This window comes from Acinonyx jubatus, chromosome C1 (genome assembly GCF_027475565.1).
Source record: "Acinonyx jubatus isolate Ajub_Pintada_27869175 chromosome C1, VMU_Ajub_asm_v1.0, whole genome shotgun sequence".
NCBI classification, from domain to species: domain Eukaryota; kingdom Metazoa; phylum Chordata; class Mammalia; order Carnivora; family Felidae; genus Acinonyx; species Acinonyx jubatus.
This window is the reverse complement of record NC_069381.1, coordinates 78,768,504-78,778,287: the sequence shown is the minus strand read 5'-3', so window position 1 is coordinate 78,778,287 and position 9,784 is coordinate 78,768,504. Positions and strand designations below refer to the sequence as shown.

The 9,784-nt window shown below is 35.4% G+C and overlaps 1 pseudogene; it reads right to left on the bottom strand.

The window, feature by feature from the left end:
* Window positions 1-7,953: 7,953 nt before the first annotated feature.
* On the bottom strand, window positions 7,954-8,262 carry LOC106968120 (UPF0729 protein C18orf32 homolog; annotated as a pseudogene).
* Window positions 8,263-9,784: the final 1,522 nt, after the last annotated feature.

The window sequence follows — 9,784 nt, the reverse complement described above, 5'->3', positions numbered from 1 at the left end:
TTGAAAAACCTTGAGTTCACATTAGTACCTTCAATTCTAATTCAATAGTTTAGAGTTTAGTATTTCCCTTTCCATATTTGTAACTCCTTTCTCTCATAGTGAGGAATCTGGCTCCCATAAACCTAAATATATTATTTGCTTACTTTTTATGTACCAGCCTCCTGACAATGCTAGCTGCTGCATTGGGCCACCTAGCTCCAAATATGTCAAATATGTCAGCCACCACTGCACTGCCCTGACCAAACGACTCCCTAATAACACCAGTTGAAACCCTAGTCTCAACCACAAGGACCAGGCAAGCTGAGCCTTGACCCTAATGATGTCAATACTAACCATTCGATCCTCAGCCCTGGTCATCTGGCTGAATCTTCCACCCCAATCAGAAGGAAGGGAAAGGACAAATTCATGATCTTTTGATAATAAGCAAGTATTAAGTATTTGTTTACTAAATTCACTAGGACAAGTCTGCAAATGAAAGGTTATACATATATATCAGCAATGTTTAAACATACATTGGTATATTTGTGAAATTCATAGAATGTTTTAAATTATTTTAATATCCCTTTTGTTCCCACTCTAATACTTGCAAGTAAATTTTAAATATTAATACTTCCTGAATAACTAAGCCATATTACATTTGCTGTTTTTTAATGTCTTTACAACTAAAGTTTATTACCCTATATACATAAAATTAACATACTTTTCAGAAAATAGGGTGAAAAAGACTACTTTCCCATGTTTCTGAGTTACAAATGTGAATAGACCAATGAGCTTTTCATTGTCTAGAGAGTGATAATTGGTAAATGAATGTGGCCCTGAAATAAAATCAGGGCACAGACCAAGTATGGTAAGATCTTATTTACAATTGTAGGCACAAAGCCTGACACATGGTTGCTCTCCACTAAATTAGTTATCTGTATCTCATTTCATTTTACACCAGAAATTTGCTTTTTGAGATCTACTTCCAATGAATTAAAAACTTTCCTGCATCCAGCTATTTTCTTCAAAGTTGTGAGAGTTCATCTAGCCGGGTGCCAGTGAAATCAGTCCATGGTGGTGGTGTTCAGCACAGGAGAAAGCTGTGAACCTATGAATTTCCCGTCGACAAGTGCAGATACATATTTAACTCAGATTCACTGGGAGATTTAAATGACTTTTTGTTTTAACTTGAGTCACAAATGCAGAAGTGTATAATATATGTGTATCGTTTAAAGAATAAAATGAACTCTCAATATCCCCTTCAGAGAATGTTAGGGAGACACCAGAGCAGCCTCCCTGATCACATGACTGTCTCTTCCCCCTCCTCCGACACACACCCTCTCTGGTGTAACCTCTGTCTTGAATTCTATGTTCACCATTTCCTGGCTTTTAAAAAAATTTGCTACCTATATATTATTTAATTTGGACTGTTTTAACCTTTTACCAGAGCATTATTGAATCTTTTGTGGCTTCTTACATTCATATTTTTGAGATTAATCCATGTAAATGTTTGTAGCTGCAAGCATATTTTTCCTTTTTTTAACTACTGTAAAGTATCCCTGTGGTAAATTTACCAAGGCAAGAATTCTTAACTGCCTTTTTCAGATGAGCAAATAGACTTCAAAGAGATTAAATAACTTAACTTTATGTTATATAGCTAATAAGAAAGGGTGCTGAGACTTGGACCCAGGTGTCTTTATTATAAATGCTGTCATTTCTAAATTCATCTTCAATTTTTAAGCCAGAGGCTGTCATAAATAATATACTTTCAGGCTAAAGTTTTTCCTACTAGTTGCTAGGATACTAAAATTTAGGGTTATATTCCAACTCCAAGGTCATTTTTAGTGTACATGCGTATTAAAGTTTATTCATTTCTTAAAACCACTGCATCTAAAATTGGTGAAGTTTTTCTGGATTGCAGCAAATTTTGTAGGTTAAACTTTGCTAATAATGAGAGAAAAACAGAGCAGTGATGGAATAAACAAACAATTCTACCTCTCCACACTCAGTTCCAAAAGAATAGTTTGGAAAACAGTGCTGTAATGGAGAGCTATTAAGGAATTTAAGTATATAGAGAATAGTGTTTGCATGAGATCTCCTAGCTTCTGTTTATAATCAGGAAAAGAGTCAGCAATCCAGGTGAGAAATAGGTCCTAAATTAAGCCACTGACCTAATTTCCAGTTTATTTTTAGGAACATAATTGACAGGGATTAGTGACCCATTGTGAATGTGGAGTTAGTGAAGGTTGAGGGTGGAGTTGGCAGGGTAGAGAAAGTGATGCTTACCCTGGAAGCCAGGGACAGAGTAGTTCTTTTTACATGCTAGAAGTGAAAACAAAGGATTGAAGTTAAACATCTTAACTTGCTCCTTTAGGCAAAATGAGATCCCATGACTGGTAGTAAAACAGAGGCAGATTTTGTTTCAGTGCTCTCTAAGGAATCCATTTATGATTAGAACTGTTTATAAATAGAATGCATTATCTTGTGATTTGGTGAATTCCTCAAAACCGGAAAAGTATTCAAGGCAAACACTAACCTCCTATAAGGATTATTACTAGGGAGGAAGTTGGGCTAGATCTGTAAAGTCTTCAAGCTCTGATCATAATTTTATGACCTTGAATTTAAAGTGAAGGAGATGTTTCTAAAATCACTGCATTAAGCAATTTTAGTTTTTTCATTATGCCCCTCTTATTAATGTAGGCAAGGAAACATTATACCTCATTAGAGACATCATTAAAGACTTTTTAAAGTGCTGGGGGGCAAAAGTCAACCCAAAATTCTATGTAGAATAAAAATATTCTCTATAAATGTGAAATGTAGAAGTTTAAAAAAAAAAAGTTACTAGCAGGGCTGCATTAACTAAAGTCTGTAGAGAGGTCTTTAGGCAGAAGGAAAGTGATCCTAAGTAGAAATACAGAAATGGAAAGAAGATTTTTACAAAAAGTGAATGCGAGTGAATTTTGACTGTTACAAAACAATACTGGCAATGTGAAGTTTAAAAATTTTGTAGAGTTAGAATACATGGTAACAATAATATGGAAAAGGTGGAAAACATGGAAGAATAAAGTTCTGGTATCATCAAGGAAGTGGTAAATACAATAATTTGTATTAAATTTAACCCAAATGTGTATCATAACATCAAAAAGAGTAATCCAAAAGTAGACAAGACAGAAAAAAAAAAGTAAATGAAACAGTGGGTCAGATAGAAAACAAGTAGTTGGATAGTAGGTATAAAATCACCTAAATCAGTAATTACATTAAATGAAAATGGATCAAATACTTCAAGTAATAAGCTAATGTCAGATTGGGGAAGAAAACAAAGCCTACGTATGTATTTCTGATTTACAAGACACACATATTAAGTAAAGGTGCATAGAAAGTACAAGGATGGCAGAAAATCAACCATATAACAGCTAATGAAAAAACAGGTGTAGCTACAGTAATGTTAGATAAAACAGATTGAAGTCGGGAAGCATTACTGGAGAGGAAGAGGGATATTCTGAAATGGTAAGCCAGTTTACCAGGAAGATTTCACAATTGTAAATAACATTTCAGATTTATAAGGCAAAAAATAGACAACTAAAAAGAAAAATGGACAATCCACAATCATAAAGTATGTTACTTTAACATACCTCTAAACAAACAGACAAACAAGTAGGAAAAATAATAGATCTGAAGAACAGTTAACAAACTTGATGTGATTGATATATAGAAAATACTGCCAACAATGACAATGTTTTACTTAAAACCATATTTAAAATTTATCAAAACTGACAATAAGCAGGCCATAAAGGAAGCCCCAAAACATTTCAGAGGATCAAAATAATTGAAAATATGCTCTGACTTCAGGGAAATGATGCTCGAAATCAGTAACAAAAGATCACTAGAAAATTCTCAGGTGCCTGGAAATTAAACAGAACACACTTCTAAATAATCCATGGAACGAAGAAGAAATAACAGGCTTTAGAAAATATTTTAAGCTGAATGATAAAGAAGATGTGCCATATCAAAAGTTGTGGGCTACAGCTAACACAATGCTTGGAGAGAAATGTATAGCCTTAACTATATTTACTAGAAAAGTTGAAAGACTAAACTCATTTACACTTCATCTCAAGAAGCAAGAAGAGTAAAACAATGCAGAAAGAAGAAAACAAAAATCAGAAATCGGTGAAATAGAAAACGAAGCTAAGGGCACTTGGGTGGCTCAGTCAGTTAAGTGTCTAATTCTTGGCTTCAGTTCAGGTCATGATCTCACAGTTCCTGAGATGGAGCCCCACATTGGGCTCTGCACTGATTGAATGGAGACTGGGATTCTCTCTCTCCCTCTCTCTGCCCCTCCCCCATTCTCTGCCCCACCCCCCCCCCACTGTCCCTCAAAATAAATAAACTTTTTTTTAAAAAAGTTAAACAAAAACAAGCTAAAAGCTTGTTCTTTGAAAAGTTTAAGAGAACTGACATACCCCCATTAAGACATCAATAAAAAAAAAGAGAAAAAGTAACATCAGGAATGAAAAATACATTATCATTGGAGACTACACCAACAATGAAAAGATGTGATGATAAAATGAACATTTAACATCAAATTTAAAATGTGAATAAGGACAAATACCTCAAAAAATTAAACTGACAACACAAATGGAAAATCTAGAGAGTGTCTTCTGTTAGTGGAAGTTGAATCAGTTATTCAAAAGTCTTTCCACAAAGACAATATAAAGCCTTTTCAGTGAGCTCTTTCAAACATTTAAGGAAGAAATTACCTTAATTTTAAACAAATTCTTCCAATAAATAGAAAAATGGAATATTTCCCAACTAAGTCCATCCTAATCATGATACCAAAACATAACAAAGGCATCATGATGTATAATAAGGGAACCTGAAATAGATACAAAAGATAATATCTCACTACCAAGTGACATTAATTCTCAATGTATGCAAATGTGGCTTAACACTTGAGAAACCAATGTACTCTGCCACGTTAATTTTTATAAAGGGAGAAAAATAGTTATCTCAACTGATACAAATTGGAAAAAGGATTTGATGAAATTTAACAACCATTTATAAAAAATTCTTAGCAAACTATGAATAGAACTTCTGTAAACTGCTATACAGTCTACTAGCAGACATATCTGGTGGTAAAATACTGAAAGTTTTGCCCTTGAGAGCAGGAATGACACAAGGATTCCCATAATCACTTCTTCTATTCAACATTGTACTAAGGTTCTTGCCATATATAATAAGGCAAGAAAAGAAAATGAATGGCATAAAGACTAAAAAGGAAGAAATAAAATAGTCATTTGTTTGCAGATACTATGTACATAGAAAATCCAAATGAATTTACCGACTATTAGAATTAGTAGGTGAATTTAACAAACTTCTTACAAGTACAGTACTCAAAAGTCACTTATATTTATAAATCAATACCAGATAGAAAATGGACTTTATGAAGTGATATCATGTAAAATAACACTCAAAACATCCAAGAGCTAAGAAGTCTAAGGGGAGATGTGTAGAGATATTTATTTCTATACTGAAATACACAAACTATTTTTTATATGAAGAACCAAACAAATAGAAAGATATTCCATTTTTGTGGGTTGGAAGATTCAAAAATATGGAGATAGTAGTTCTCACCAAACTGGTGTAGACAGTCAACCCAGTCTTACTGGTTCTTGTTAATTTTTACAGATGTGCTTTAAGGTACGTTAACATAGGCGGTCTTATGATCCTCAGAGGCAGAATAGGTGTTCTGAACTTTCCTTTAGTGGCCTCAAAGAAGATAACTGCCCAGAGGTAATATGGCTAGCAAGAGAAGAAGGTAGAAGAACCCACAAGCTTCTTTTTTTGACCGTTTTCTTTCTCCTCCACTCTCCCACCAGACTGCTCCAGTCTTGTTCTTCCTGGCTGTGTTCCCTCCTCCTAGGACCCCAGGCTGCATAAGGTACAGTCTAGGATTTAACCTACCTCAAAGTCCACAGCTGAGTTTGTGTGTGCATGCACGCTATATATTACAGAAATGTTATTCATTTAAATAAATCCCTTGAATTTAAACTTAGAAAAACCTCTCCACGCAGCACTGGGGCTTATAGGCTGACTGTTAGCAACTACTTTGGGTCCCACTCTAAACCAAGTGCTATTTGAGGGACCCCCTGGAGATGTGGGCCCTAAACATTTAACTGAATATTTATAATTAGCTTTGTAGAAAACAAAGTGTTTCTAGCTATCACCAGAAATTAAGACCCATTCTAGAACAAGCCCTAAATTATTTAGGATCCTGTAAAGACTTCATGTAATAAAGACAAAAATCTCCTAACATGACAGAGTTGAGTGGGTTATGTTAGTTGCAAATTCTTTTGGTTAGCCATTGAATAAGTCTTTTCTTTCCTCACTACTTCCCTTTGTTTAAACTAAAGCTAATTTCAAAGGGAATTCTTTAAAGCCTATAATCTTATTTGGGCTAAGCTATTATCTGAAAACGTTCCTCGTAAAATAATGTTCCCAGAGCTGTTCAGGGTTTCCCCGATGTTAGCCAACTCCATTGAAATCACATAGAAGTCGTGACTGGCCAAATATTTGAGGTATGATATGTGATCATTAAATGTATAGTTTTAAAACATTTTAGACATAACACTTGTTGGTAGTGGGGATGGACCACTGGGGACGCACTGGCCTGGGAATGAGGAAACCCGGGGACATGACAGCTGTCCTCACATACTGGAGTGTGAAGAGATTACAGGGACACGGCTTGTCTGCTCCTTTAGGGAGAAGTGTGACCAGAGGCTGGGATTCATAGGTGGACAGACTGCTGCTCAAAAATGTCAGGAAGCCATTTTACAGTTAGAATAGTTCTAAATGGAACATGTGACCCCATGATTTCTCAGTCGGTGAGAACACATTCAAAACAAAGACTAGATGACCACATATCTCTTAAACATATTTCGAAAGGAATCTTTTGGAGGGGAAGATGTTGGTTTAAATCATCTCTCAGCCCTAAGATCGTTAAGGCCTTGAGGTGAGTGAAATCTTCCTCTTAGATATCGCCCTCTTTGTAATATCAGCAGGGAGCAGATAAACCTCGTTACCTAGTCCACACAGCATCCTTTGCTGACTGACATGGCTTGTGTCCTGTGCTCTCACCTCCCTGCCAGAGATCTTTATTCCTGTTTCCTGTTCTCCCATTCCTGGGCAACATGAATGTGATCTCACTGTTGCTGTATTCATAGATATTTGTTTATTTTATTTTTAGAATTGTATTTATTTATTTTTTAATGTTTATTTTTGAGAGAGAGACAGAGACAGAGTGAGAGTGGGAGAGGAACAGAGAGAGAGGAAGACACAGAATCTGAAGCAGGCTCCAGGCTCTGAGCTGATAGCATAGAGCCCCATGCAGGGCTCGAACTCACAGACCATGAGATCATGACCTGAGCTGAAGTCGGGAGCTCAACCAATTGAGCCACCCAGGCACCCCTAGAATTTTATAATATACATTAGATATTTCTGTAAAAGATATTCCATTTTTCAAAGGAGTTTCTCCTATTTCCCTGTTCTATTTTCCTTAGAGCAATAAGCAATAATTACTACTCTCGTAAGTAAGCTGCTCGGTTGTATTGGACAGTAATTATATCTTTATGTTTTAAGGCTTATCACCCCAACCCCCCTTTCCTTTCACTGCACAGTTTCACTGCACCATTTCATAGTAAAATTGTACTCTGCTCAAATTCAAAGAGCCTGAACAAAAGCTAGAGGCCCAAGGATTTGGGGGTACTGATTTAGGAGCAGGGTCTACTGGCACAAACCTTCTAATTATTCATAACTACAAAAATAGCAATGAAAGCTACTTTAATGAAAAAGGAACTCGGGAATGAGATCATTAAATATAACTAAACACATTTTAAATATAAATGTCATGTATTTCCTGATTAGTGTCAGGTACATATCTAAGCTATCTATCCCGAATTCTGGTCTCAGAGAAAAAGGTCAGAGACCATAATAAGCAAGGTGCTTCACCTTGGCAGGTCCATTGAAAACAATGAGATCTTTTGGAACAATCATTTCAGTCTTTTTTTTTTTTTTACCAGAGATTTCCATTGGTCCTTTTCTTGGTAATCCATTTATGTCTGCACCCTTATAGTCTACTTTGCCTTTGTTTTTATCACGGGACTCTCAAAGAACTTTTTTAGGCCACATAGGACTAACAAAAGGGGACATCAGAGGATATGTGTATTGCTCCAGGAATTTTTTGTAGATTCAGAGAAGAAATGGAATGACAAGGCTACCGATGCACATTATCCTCCCAGGCTTGAGGTCCTGATCAGTGACCACCAGGCACAAGTGGAAATGTCAGCACCTCCGGAGAGAGGAAGATTTTTGTGTATTTTAGACAGCTTTAGGTCACATTGTATACATTTCTTTGTAATTAAATTCAACAAGCATTTAATGACAATTTACCATGTGCCATCCACTATACCAGATAATGCAGACAAAAAAGAAGTTAAAAAATACTCCCTGTCTTTGTGAAGCTGACAACCTATTACTGTCAGAAGCTGGCCCTCAGGGAGTTCTAGTTTACATTTAGAAAAGTCCGGTTTGGCTAAATACCTTTTTTTTTTTCCAGGAATGATAGCAGAATTTTCCTGTATACAAAGTTTGAGGATACAAGCAAATGTTTATATTGAAACTAAAATAGTGTGACTCGTATTTTTCCAAAAAGCAGATAATTTGAAAAATAGCCATTTATTGTATCTAGATACAAAAGGCATCAGAATTAATTATAGCCCTGGTTTGTACAAATATGGGTTGATAATGTGTCAATCAAATGTTACAAGTACAGGTATTAAAATGGCCAGTAAAACTAATTTATCTAATATGTACTGGCATAGTACTAAAATTACAGACTGGAAATTCTGCCATGAATCAATGACAACTAAGGTATGTGTTGTGTAAAGTGAGAATTCTTTACAACTTCTGGTCCCACAGTTAAGTATATTAGTCTAACTGCTCAAAAGGGGTCAAACTAGACTTCTGAAATTTATAGAGTTTTTATGTTGTTCCTAAATGGTTTTGGCTATGGTCTGTCTAACTCATTATGCACATACATATATATGTATATTTTTTATTTCTTTAAAATATACCACTTTATTCACTGTTTTTCTCTGTATGACAATTTTTTTAGTTGCAGGACTTCATAGCCGCGATGGCAAAGTCTCCACTGTTAACTGCTAGTTTATACTAGCACTGTTTATACACTAGTAGAGCTAAATTCCAATATATATTTGAAAGTAGAACCCTACATGTTAAATTTGGTCTGCTTACTATCTGCTTGCTGATAGTATCAATAATCACAGGGTCTAAAAAGCATGGCAATAAAAAACAGAAAATTTCTGCTGGCTTTATTCTGGGTACTGCACTAGATACTTAATTCTATTTATTTTACCTCATATAAGAATGCCGTGATATAAAAAAGATAGAATTAGCTTCATTAAACACATAGTCCAGCAGGCCAAGATCAGTGTCACAGCATACCCCATATCATACTCCTAGTGAATTGTTCAGTCAGGATTTGAAGCCAGTCTGATGCCTGTATCTGTGCTTATTTCATTATCCTATTATTTAGGGCTCCCAATTATGAATAGTAATTTTTTTTTCTTTTTTTTTTTTTTTTTGCTTAGAAAACACATTTATTTTTCATTGTGACTGGGAACTCCAAGATCAAGGTGTCGGCAGATTAAATGTCTGATGAGAATCCTCTTCCTGGTCTCCAGTCTGCCATTTTATTACTGTACCTTCAGATGGTAGAAAGAGAAATGTC